Source organism: Cuculus canorus, chromosome 12 (assembly GCF_017976375.1).
Source record: "Cuculus canorus isolate bCucCan1 chromosome 12, bCucCan1.pri, whole genome shotgun sequence".
Classification (NCBI taxonomy): domain Eukaryota; kingdom Metazoa; phylum Chordata; class Aves; order Cuculiformes; family Cuculidae; genus Cuculus; species Cuculus canorus.
Window position 1 is genome coordinate 7846910 of NC_071412.1, and position 11816 is coordinate 7858725.

The following is an 11816-nucleotide window of genomic DNA, read 5'->3' on the forward strand; positions in this document are numbered from 1 at the left end:
ATCCCCACAGATGCCCTCGTAGTTGTGGTACATCTGTTATGTAATCAGAGAGATGTAGTCCTGAGAGGTCTGGGAGTGATGGCGTTACAAGGAGGATCGTGCTCTTCTGTCAATGCTTTTGCAACAAAAAGGCAACCAGTTTTCAGTCACAGCCAGCTTTCGCGTTCCAGATATTGGGAGTACCCAGTTGGGGGTGCTCAGGGCAGTTTGCAGCACGGACCCATGGCCACCATGGCCCAGTGACACCAGGACGAGCAGCATCATGAAGCCCTGAGCAAAACAGGCCAAGCATGGCCGGGTTTGTTCAAAGTTGGTGGGATCTGTGGAGGCACAATGCCTGTGTAGAACAGGGGCTCTCCAATGAGACTAACAAAGGCAGTTTTTCTTAAATTTGTCCACTTAACATTTGTGCTTTCTCTGCCTGATGATGGGAACAGGCAGCAGTGAAAGTGCCTCTACTTTTCAACTTGAAGTATTTGCAAAATGTTCTCCAACCTTGGCGGAGCAGCTGAAACCCGAGCACAGAATGTGGTTCATGTTTCTGCATTTACAACCCAGATTTACCCACTCTAAAGGCTGGACTTTGTGCCGGGTTAGGGTTGGTGTGCGCCTTCGCCTTTCCCCATCAGTGCTCAACAGCCTGTGAAGAGGAAAGGCTTTGTTTTAGTGGGAGCAGGTGTTTGATTACCTCCCCTCTCTCTTTTCATATTAAACATATCCCCGGTTCACCTCTCTAGGAGGGATAAACTTGTGTTTGCTAAAGCGGCGAGGGAAATCACTTGAAAGGTGATATCAGAGGTAGGCTGTCTGCGCTGATAGTTTGATGAAACAAAAGAGCAAACGAATGAAAGAAAAGCGTTTAATGTATTTTTCTGCCTGCGGAGCAGAGCTCGGAGTGATGCTGCAGGCCAGCCTGTCCCTGTGGAAGGGCTGCCAGCCTCACAGTGAGCCCCTTCCTCCAGGGGCTGCCCAAGGCTGGACCCGTGGAGATCTCCCCAGAAAAGAAATTGAGCCCTCTTCCCCATCGCCGATGCTGTCTCCCTGCTCAGGGGCTGTGCTGGTGGCAGCTGCTCTCCTATCCCAGACAAAGGAGCTGTGATGGATCCTTGCAGGACAGCATCCAAGAACAGCAAAGGGGTCCCTGAAGGAAAAATATCCATTACCGCCCATGTCAGGCTGCAATCAGGCAGCGGTGTTGTGCCCAGGCACAGCACTGGGCTCAAGGTGCCAACACCGAAAGGGATGGTGGGATGGAAACGGAGAGTAGCTCAGGGGATGGAGACACAGCCGAACATTTTTGGATGTAGAGGAAGAACTAGCTGGGACTCTGCCTGTTTGCAGTGCATCCCTTCAACTTGAGCCCAATTAAGTGAACAAGCTTTTATCCAGGCTACACCTTTGTTTTAAACAGAAATAGAAGGTGGACATGCCTTGGTGAATAAAGCCCATTGCTTCACCCCAACCATCCGTCAGGCTCCCTGCCATGGCGTCTGTGTGTTTGCTGAGGCATTGATAAGGAATTACCCACCTTATATCATGGCAGATTGTTTTTTGCCTTGTCACTACTCCATTCCCCTTGTGAATATTTTGGGTCTTTGCCTCCAGTGGCTCAAGTGCAGGTGTTGGTGTATAGCCATGGGGAACCAGGGACAGAGAATAAAGAAGTTCTTGGATGTCTTTGGATTAATATGAGGTTGGAAGGAATTCGAGTTGGCTCTCCCAAAGCTTGCAGATACCAGGGTAGCACTGGGATCAAAAGAGCCATTGTTCCCCTTGGCATGATGCTGGAAGATTTTATCTAGAGACTGGTCTAGAGTACAGACTCATGGCCAAACTTTGCCTATTGGAAACAACTGCTATTCTCTTCTGCTTCTCATATGATTTGCCACAATATATTTCTTTTATGTTCCCAGCTCAAACCAGCTTGTTATGAGATTTAATTCATGATGTGTAATCTTGTGATACATTGCTGCCTGATGATGTAGGACATGGACATGATGAAGGAGGATGGCTGAAGAGAAAATTCACCCAAAAGACTCCAGTGCTGAGGTTGGAAGCTGTGCAAACTATTTTCATAAGTGTTAGCTAGCTTTGCTGTTGTTAGTCCTAAAAGCCAGAGACAGAGAGAATATTAACACAGACAAAGATAAAAGACCTTTCAACAGATATGCCTCAGAATTTTTTGTCCTGCTAAAATTTCCAAGGTTCCTCTGACCTTCTAATGTGGTAAAGATGAGTGTCCCACACCGGTATCTAAGCTCCTCACTGCATGCATGGATATCTAAATGCTCTGAGCCACTCCGCATGCTTAGATGCCCTGTAAACCTCACTGCTCCCTTAAGAAATCCTCCCCTGCGTGGTGTGCCATACCTGCTCTGCCCAAGCTAAATGCTACAACTCCATCTAGCCAGTGGGTCTAAGCATATCCTGAAGAACTTTGCGGAATCAGATAAGGCCTCCAGTGCCAGGAATCATAGGGATGCTTTCATTCACCTCAATAATTTGGAATTTCTCCAGGTTGACCATCTTCAGAATCAGAGTGATTTGACCCACCCTGAGCCTGGGATCTGAAATAGATGGGTTTAATCTATTTTTCTCTGATAACGCCATGGTCTTTCCTCTAAAGGGAGAGGGAAAAGGAGAACAACTTGGCAAGATATACGGTGTTTAGACAGAGAATGTCCCCTGAATCCAAATGAGTCTGGGACTAGGTGCTGATGTTCAGCTCTTTCAGCCAAAAAAATGTGAATGCTCCAAAAACTTGTTTCTTGCTGATTTTTTGATTAGTTGAATTTAAAGGTCAAATATGAGACTTTAACTTTACAGTCATGCTTCATATGAAAGCTGAGCATATAAATACTTTATAAAGGGCTAATGAACAATTAATAATTATTTCGAGAAATGGATAATCAAAGGTTATGGATTGTTATACAGTCCGACAGGTCAATATATTGCTGATGACAATAACCGATTGCTACCAATAACACTTTGAGTGATGCAATTATGACCAGCTTTAGCACAAGATAAGCCTCTGAGAAGGCTCAGAGGAGATCTTATAGTGACTTTCCAGTACCTGAAGGGGGCCTTCAGGAAGGCTGGAGAGGGGCTGTTTACAAAGGCTTGTGGGGATAGGACGAGGGGGAATGGGTATAAACTGGAGAGGGGCACATTTAGACATTAGGAAGAATTTCTTCACTATGAGAGTGGTGAGACACTGGCCCAGGTTGCCCAGGGAAGCTGTGGCTGCCCCATCACTGGAGGTGTTCCAGGCCAGGTTGGATGGGCCTTGGGCAGCCTGGGCTGGTGGGAGGTGTCCCTGCCCATGGCAGGGGGATTGGAACTGGGTGATCTTTAAGGTCCCTTCCAACCCAAACTATTCTATGATTCGAAGATGTTTGTGTCTGTGTAGTATCTATTAGCCCTCTGTCCACTATTGTAGAAATAGAAACCTCCTACAAAGCAAACGCAGGATTAATGGGTTATGATACGAACATAAGGCTGTGCGTTGTTGAGTACCTCATTTGTAGCTCGAGAACTTGATTATAGATGGGCAGAAGGAAGTAGAGACAGATGAACACCAACTGCAAACAACGAACAACATCTGCTAACTGAACAGGGAATACTCTGAGCATCAGAATTGTACATCCAGAAACCCACCCGTGATGGGACTCTTTCATGCTTGATAGGGGGCTTTTGGGAGGATCCTAGAAATTCCTTCAAGGCTGAGTCACACACTTAGCTGTCTATCCCACTGTTTTAAAATTGCATCTTAGAGGGCAGGTCATCTAATTACCCTAGATGGGTCTGCGCAAGAGAAATTGCTCCTTCATGATCTCACCCATGCTAACATACAATCTGCTTTTAAGCAGTAAAGAAGATCACTGGAAGCTGCCAGTTCTGATTACAGCATGAAACGTCTAGCCTTGGTTTACAGTGACTGAAACTGCATTCCTCGCAGCCTGAGATTTACTTGGTCTGAGATGATGTTCGGTGAAGGGGGGAAAACAACTGTGCTGAAACCTCTTGGAAAGCACAGACCACTTGCACGAGACAGAAATGCAGCCGATGGAATAGCAGTGGGGGCTCGCTCCACAACCAGACTCCCAAAATGCAGCTGTTAGAACTGAATGCTGCAAAGAGCGTTAACACAGATGCTGCTTATTTGTCCTTGGAGCTGTGAGGATCACTTGAGTGACAGCTGAGGCATTTCACACATCAGTAAGCGCGTTCTCCCCAGGTATTTCTGATCACCGTACATTTTGTTTGCTGACAGGTCTGTTGCAATATGCTCACTCCAGCTAAAAATTACACAGTGGCTAACAGAAGAACAGACCTAATTTTCCTCACTTTTACACTGGTTTTACAATCAGGGTAGCTTCAATGACCCTCTACTTTAATACCAGAAATAGCACTGAGAAAATCGGATTTAACGGAGTAGCGAGTCATTCATTGTAGCTATTGTAAGAAGGCAAAAATGGTCAGAGACATTTTTACACTCCTCCTGATCTTGGCGTGGGCCAAAGGCCAAATCTGCCGCCGGCACAAAGCAAAGCAACCTTCAGGCTGCTTTAAATGGCCTTGGTTTTTAAAAGCTGCTAGAGAGGTCCCTGTTGTTTCACAGAATCACAGAATCACAAGGTTGGAAAGGACCCATTGGATCATCGAGTCCAACCATTCCTAACACTCCCTAAACCATGTCCCTAAGTACTTCATCCACCCGTTCCTTAAACACCTCCAGGGAAGGCGACTCGACCACCTCCCTGGGCAGCCTCTGCCAGTGCCCAATGACTCTTACTGTGAAGAATTTTTTTCTGATATCCAACCTGAACCTCCCCTGACGGAGCTTCAGGCCATTCCCCCTTGTCCTGTCCCCTGTCACTCGGGAGAAGAGCCCAGCTCCCTCCTCTCCACAACCTCCTTTCAGGTAGTTGTAGAGAGTAATAAGGTCTCCCCTCAGCCTCCTCTTCTCCAGGCTTCTTTCCACATCATCATATGCATCTCCCTCCAACACGCGTGTACAGCTGCTGCCCCAGTGGTGTACAAGCCGGTTGTGTTGCCTGTATGGCTGATTCAAAGTCTGTCCTGGGTGGTAGGCTGAAAGCCCTCCATGCTATCCCAGCCACAGAGACACTGACACGAGCTGTACTCTGTCCCAAAGAACATCAAAGGAAAGATTTGCTGTTTTGAGGCCTCCGAATCAATTTTTTCTGTCTTCTCTCAGTTATACTCCCATCTGCTGAGTTGTAGATGCTTGATCAGTCTGGTGGAACATGCAAATATTAACATTTTCCTCCAGAAGTGCTGACAGCCGTATGCGTATCTTGCTAACGGGTGCAGCGAGTGGGAGATGCTGCTGGAACCTGCACTCAGCGACTGTCCTGGGGAGCTGGTGTGAACCCCTTGTGTCTGTGACCCTCAGAGGTAGCAGGAGCAGTTTCCTCTCCCTTTGCATCCTTTCACTGGAAGGGCAGCTGCCAGGGGAAGGGCAAGGCAAGGGGGAACTGAAGGTGGGAATTGGCTGCATTCTTGAAGGAATTTCAAACTATCAGAAGCATATATGAGAAAATACTTTTGCAAAAATGAATACCCCCCAGGTGCTTCTGGAGGAAAAAAAACATCCTTCCCTCAGTACTTGTATTGTCTTCAACAGCAGCAGCCAGTTATTGGGATTTTTCCTTATTTTTTTATAGTAATGTCAGTCTTGCCTATTTTGCTGTGGATATTCGGAGTATTTTTCCTCTTCTTTTGCATGAAGGTAGGTAGGAATGAGCTAGGAAAAGAAAACTCTTCATTTGTGTGAATGATACAGAAGTGTCCACACCTCTGCCATGTCAGGATGTCTGTGGGAAGCTTCTGGCTTCCTTACCCCTGCAAGCGTGTCTCAAGTTAAGGGTGGGTGGCTGCTGGCAGTTCCCAGGACATCTTCCCAACTGGCTGCAGCTCACCTAATGGGAAGGTGAAAAATAAACCCTGCTAGTTTGCCCCTGCCTCCTGGATGGGATGTACAACCTAGAGAGAGCAAGGTGTCTGCCAGATATGTCCTGGACAATGAAAGAAATATATCAATTCATGTCTGAAAGTGGGAACTTCCGAGTTGATGGATGGCACTCGGTGAATATTAAATTCCTTTTTTTATGGGATGGATGTTCTCCAGCTAGACAAATTTTGTCCTTTCACACTTCAGGTGAGGGAACTGCAGAGAGCTATGCCAGTTGCTGAGAACTGGAAGAGGGAGCACCCGCCTGAGGCAAGTTTCTGTAGCAAAAGCAGAAGCAGCAATCTCCCTTTTAAAAGAAGATTCAATACAACTTAAAGCTGAAATCAGTAACTCTAAAAGATCTGAAAACCAGCTGCTTTCAGCAGGGGTCTCACCATGGGGTTTTATTCAACATCCGTTGAAATTCATAAAAAAGGAAATAAGCTTAGTCTGTTGGATCCACCTGTCTAACAGCTCATGTGATGCAGGTTCTCGTATTGGGTTTCCCAGGAGATCATGTTCCAGTCCTCCTTCTCTTTTCCCGTGACAGGTGATAATATTAGCTTTTATCTGTTAATAAGATAGCAAGGGAATTCTTGTACAATTTAAAAATAGAGAGATACATGTGATTTGTTTCACACCCTCATTTCACACTGTTTCCTCCAGGCTGTGAAGAAGACAGGTTCTTCTCCAGGGGCTGTGCCTGGTTGGAATACAGCAGCTGGTGTCCCTGACCCATGCAGCAATGGGAGTGTGTGAGGGGTCTCAAAAGCACCACAGGATGAGATAGTTGTTTCTAAAACCAGGCATGGATGGGAAGTGAAAAACATTAAGCCACCACGACCAAGGCAAGAAAGTAAAGGTGAACAATAGAAAGGAGGATGGGCCTCTTCAGAGGTCATCTAGCCCAGCAGGCTGCCCCACAGCAGAAGCAACTGTACCAAAACTACTACAACAAAAATTTGTCAAGCCCTTTCCTAAAAATCTCCCTAATGCCAGCACTTAGTTTCTCAAATGGATGGAAAGCTTTTGTTGGTGTCTCACCCCCAGAAGCAGCAGGCAGTAGCAGATGAGAGGTGAGGACTCGGACTTTCAAGTATAAAATTGAAAAGTATGTTAAATATAGGCATATTATCGACTCCATGCAGCAGGCCTGAAAAGGCTCTGGAAAGGATGGAGCATTTATAATTTTCACAGAAAGAAATTAAAGGAGGTACAGATGAGTCTTAACTTCTAAAATAAGGGCTGTATTTCCAATAATAACTTTAATTATCTGGCACTGCTGGCCTGGGGTGTGTTAGTCAAGTGGATTTGTGGACTTCCAGCCTGAATTGTTCTGCTGGTTCTTACCCTGCCATTACCAAACAAGTCTCTGTCAGCTGTGAAAGGTTCGTTCCTCTTGTTATTTCCTTTCCAAGGCTCCAGGAGCCTTTGGACCTTCAGGGAGGTCTGAGCAAAGACTGATGGAACCCAAGGGAAGTTTTCCAGCAACAAGAAACACCCCATGGAGAAGACACCACAGCTTCACTTCCTTAATAGCAGCCAGTTTTGTAGCCGATGGGGACACAACTAGAGAGCAACAACCAGGACAAGTCTGGACTTTCAATACTGAGAAACCATACTTTCTGACTTACTCCCACTTCTGCATATTTTCAGCATAGAAGAAGGGGCAGAGGATCAAAAATGCCATCCCAAACCCCAGTTGCCTCAGTTTGCCTATTTGTGTTACTGCTGGAAGGCAGGGACTTTTTTGGCCTATGGGGACCAGTACGGACACTTCAAATAAACAGTGCTAATTATATGCAGAATTCTTGTTTAAGTTTCACTGTTTATTATAGGAAAACACTGCCACTTTGTTGGAGTCATGTCAGACAAGGTATTGCCAGGTTCTCAGCTGGCTTCATTGGAAAGATGGGATAATGTCTTTTTATGTTCATTACCTCCTTCCCAGGCAGTTCAGAACACATTACTGACTGCATCTCTTGGTAGACTTCGGAATTTGTAATGCAATTAATTGTACGGCAATGTATGTTTCCAGAGGCTCATTATTTAGCAGTTGTTCAGACGAGAGATTCTTCTTCTACTAACGCATTAGTAGCAGCATACGAGAAAAGAAATAGAGTTTACAGAGCACACTATCTACTGCCTTGTTTTAATTTCTCTCCTGAAAAGATATAATAACATACAACAGCTGTGCAACAGCCAGCTTGTACATTTTAAAGTCTTTCCATTGAAACAGATTTTCACTTAGTTTTTGCAAAGTTGTTTCCAAGTGGCCTTGTTGCTATGCTGTCCGAGTATCAAAGGTTGTTTTACTACTGTGTAGAATTTGGGAAGTCATCAATATTTAATCTGTGTTTTGATACTACACGTTTGTTTTCACTGATATCTGATCTTTTCTGGGAAATAGGTTTGGTCTGTTTAAATTTTGCAACTTTTTGTAAATTAAATATAGAGTTTCATGACTTATGCAAGTGGTACCTGTATATATCTTATGCAGGGAAAATAAAAGGCATTTCACTGTGAATATAATACTACAGACAGCTTCTGCAAAGCACGGCAACAAAATAAAAATATGGTTTGGATATAAAATAATTTGGATTATTCCAGTGTGCCTACATTCTAGCTGGGTTAGCTGGCTTATGTTATCTCTGTCTAGGATATCATCACTGGTGTTTTTCATGTGATCTGCTTGAAAGATATCTGCGTGTTCTCACAATTGTTGCTTTATATTGTCAGCTGAACATTACAGCAATCTGATCCTAATCTGCATTCTCTCTGTTGCTTCAAGAAAAATAATATTTGCAGCTGGTGGTGTTTTGATTCTTAGATCCTTCCTGTCTGTTTAAAGAAGTGCTTTTTGTCCTGTCATCTTGCTCCATCATTATAATGCCTGAAGCCCTCAAAACCATTAATGTTCTTGTCAAGTCTGTGAGCTTAGGAATTTAAAGCTAGCAGGACCTTGCAGGTCGGACAGGCAAATTCCCTCTTACCGCAATGGTCTCATGTAGCCCTTTCCATGAACCATGTCAGGGCACATTTATTTCCTCAGCTGTAAAATGCAGATTATTACATAAAGATTCCTCAAACACACACAATCTGCATCAAAGCCACACAGTTAAACCCGGACATTCAGACACTTAACCAGAAACCAAGCTTTCCTCCCACGTATTTGGATATGGGCAACTAGTTCAGGCACATACATGGTGCAAGATGAAGTCAGATTTAAGAAAATTTTGTAATTTATTATTTCTCTTATTTAAAGGGAAATAGAAACTGCTTCATTGTAAAAGTCTGCATGGTTCAACGTTCCCTCTGCTGACTTCCTTCTTAGTCTGAATGCAGAGCAGTATCTGAGAAGCGTAAGCTTTTTTATTAGCAGAAGAGACAGGATAAATTGGGATATGATTCATGCTCCCAATTTATGCCTTCTCTTCCTTTATTGTCAATGGCTAATGAGAGAGCAAAAGCTTGCAGAGGGAGGCACTTCGGTATAAGAGAGAAGAATTAGAGAAGGTACAAGTAAGGTTGTTTTTACCATTCAGAGTCTTTTCATTCCACAGTTTGTCTGCTTGTTTCTTTCCAAAGCCATTTCTGTCATGACTGGATATAATTTCCAAAAGTTAGAAATTGCTAGGGTGGATCAGTACTTGCAAGAGCAACCTGGCCATTGGTCAGGATGAGTCAGGAAAGAGTCCACCTCTGCAATTAGCTGTCGTTGAGTCCTCACACTGGCCTGATTTTTTTATCTCCGCTTTGGCGAAGGAGCAACATATTTTGGTGTTCCCTAAAGATTGTTCCAGTCAAATTACCTGGATGTAGTTTGCTATAGGCACCAAACGTCATCTACAAATTAAAACACTGCACTTCTTATTTTCACAGAATCATAGAATCATTTAGGTTGGAAATGACCTTTAAGATCGAATCCAAACATAAACATAACACTACCAAGGAACATTTAGGAACATTTAACCATGTTCCTAGGTGCCACATCTACACATCTTTTGAATACCTCCAAGGACAGTGACTCAACCGCTTTCCTTGGCAGCCTGTTCTTGATGACCCTTTCCATGAAGCAGTATTTCCTAGTATCCCATCTAAACCTCCCCTGGCACAACTTGGTCAGAGGGCTGGAGCACCTCTGCTGCGAGGACAGGATGAGAGAGTTGGGGTTGTTCAACCTGGAGAAGAGAAGGCTCAAGGGAGACTTTATAGTGGCCTTCTAGCACCTGAAGGGGACCTACAAGAAAGCTGGGGATGGACTTTTTACAAAGGCATCTAGTGATAGGATGAGGGAAAGATTTAGATTAGACATAAGGAAGAAATTCTTCATGATGAGTGTGGATGCCCCCTCCCTGGAAGTGTTCAAGGCCAGGTTGAATGGGGCCTTGAGCAGCCTGGTGTCCTTGCCCATGGCAGGGGGTTGGAACTGAATGATCTTTAAGGTCCCTTCCAACCTAAACAATTCTATGATTCAATGACTTCCTCTTGTTACTTGGGAAAAGAGAGCTAGAAGTTTAGGTACCTGAAAAAAGCTTGAAAGTCGACAGCTGTTTCACATTGGAGCATTAGGCTCCAGATTTTGTTGTATGATACTTTTCATTGTTTAATCATACTTATTACTGAGCGTTTTTTTGTCAAGAGTGAAGGCTGGGTTCAGTATGCGTCTATGAGGCAGACTAAGATTACTTCCCCAGAGTCATTTTACTCAGATACCTCTCTAATTGGGACTGGAGACTCTCTTGCAAGGGTGGCTCCTGTGCAGAACTTCTCCAGGCAACACAGCTTAAGCCTTCAGACAGCTCGAGGGAGTACTGGCCCGTGAAATCTCAGTATTCATCATCTCTCTCTGGCAGTATCACTTGGCTGAGAAAGGAGGGAATAAGTGCCAAGGACAGGCTCTGATTCCCCAGATCCCTCACTGCAGTGCAATGTTGCATCCAGTTATGTAAAAGAACTGAGTTAAAGGCTAATTCCACGTGTCCTGGCAAGTTAAATAACGGAACATCATTACTGAGAAGAAAAGAAGTTACACTACTAGTCCCAGCTAGCTTGTAGATTTAGACAGTTCTTGTGTCCACGCTGTGACACCTCATCCTGTGAAAAGCTGCAGCTCTATGTTGTGTTACAGCTGCATGAAGGGCTGATGGCTTCTCTGACATGTAGTAAGCCAACCGTTAGCCTGATAAGCCATGGATAGCTAACAGACAACTAAATACTGTAAAGAACAACCACTGTTTAGTGGCAAAAATAACTTGTTTTGCAGTCAAATTCTCTGATTAAAATGACCTTTCTTAGTTGCCTGGTATCAGAGGTAATATTTCAGCATAGTATGTTACATCCATCTCACAAGACTCTCCTTAAACACTCTTACGCCACAATCCTTTGCCACAACGTTGGTGCACAAAGACCATGGCCAGTTGCATTGATGGATTTGGTCTAATTATCTCCTCGTACTTCTTTGTCTCTCTGGCTCCATCTATCGTCTCTCTTCTCAGACTTAAATTGCCAGCTCTGCGACACAGACTGCCCATTGGGTCTATGCCTGGCGTACCACAGTAGGAACTTCAGGCACTGGAGAGATGTGAATAATAGATAAATGGAAGGTGAATTTTAACTTTTGTCCAGTATAATCCAACATAACAAGATCAAGTTCCCAGGGAATGGCAATATATTTGTTTTCCAGATCATTAGCTGATGCAAGGGAAAGCGAGAACATTTATTTGCCTCTCTCCACCTTTAACAAGAATGAATATTCACAACTATAAGACTGTTTCAATTAAGTCTGCACATAAAAATGCTCCATGGTGTCACAGAAGGCCGTGCTATTCAAAAAGAT